Consider the following 956-nt stretch of genomic DNA (forward strand, 5'->3'; position numbering starts at 1 on the left):
CTGCATTTAGCCTATCACACATGTGAACACATGTGCAACATGGAGACCATCCTGGAGTTGAACCGGCTACCTAGGCTAAAAGAGACCTATTATGCAAAATTCACTTTTTAAAGGTTTTTTTACTCAACTTTGGCAACTAGGCTTTAACAAGGCTTTCATAAGCTAAACAATAGAAGTACGTGAGAAAACATGTTCATAACAAACGAAAATAAAAAATTAAATTATTTGTGCCCAAGTCAGTCTTGATCCCTAGTCTCCCACTCTCTGGTCCAACACTCTACCCACTGTGTTATAGGAGGCCTGTTATAAAATGAGCTGCACATTACACAACACCGTAGCGGCTTTTTATACGGAGGAGCAGCTTCACCTGGGGTTTGCTAGGTAAGAGGCTGAACGCAGGTTCTGGTGGGTTGTCGTACGACTTGTGACATCACAAAATGTACAAAACTTGTCATTAATATACATTGAAATACATTTACTTACAGTAAATATGCACTTGGGTGCATGTTTTTGGTCCTAGGACTGTTTTATTAAGAAGTACACACCCAAAGTTGAGTAAAAAAACTTTTAAAAAGTGAATATTGCACAATAGGTTTCCTTTAAGTCTCTACAACTAACCTATCACACATGTGAAGACACGTGCAACACCTAGAGTTGAACCGGCTATCTTCCCATCACAAGCTTGGCTTCTCTACTCACTACACCACTACCCTAGTTTGTGATGTCTGAGTTCAAATCTTTTTTGAGTTCAACCAAAAACTTAGAAAGTCAATCAAAATCTTAGACAGTCAACCAAAATCTTAGACAGTCAACCAAAATCTTAGACAGTCAACCAAAATCTTAGACAGTCAACCAAAAACTTAGAAAGTCAACCAAAAACTTAAAGCATCAACCAAACGTTTGAGATTCAACCAAAAGTTTCTGTTTTGCAAAAAACGTTTTGATAGGTTTTTTTT

Source organism: Austrofundulus limnaeus, unplaced genomic scaffold (genome assembly GCF_001266775.1).
Source record: "Austrofundulus limnaeus strain Quisiro unplaced genomic scaffold, Austrofundulus_limnaeus-1.0 Scaffold58, whole genome shotgun sequence".
NCBI classification, from domain to species: Eukaryota; Metazoa; Chordata; class Actinopteri; order Cyprinodontiformes; family Rivulidae; genus Austrofundulus; species Austrofundulus limnaeus.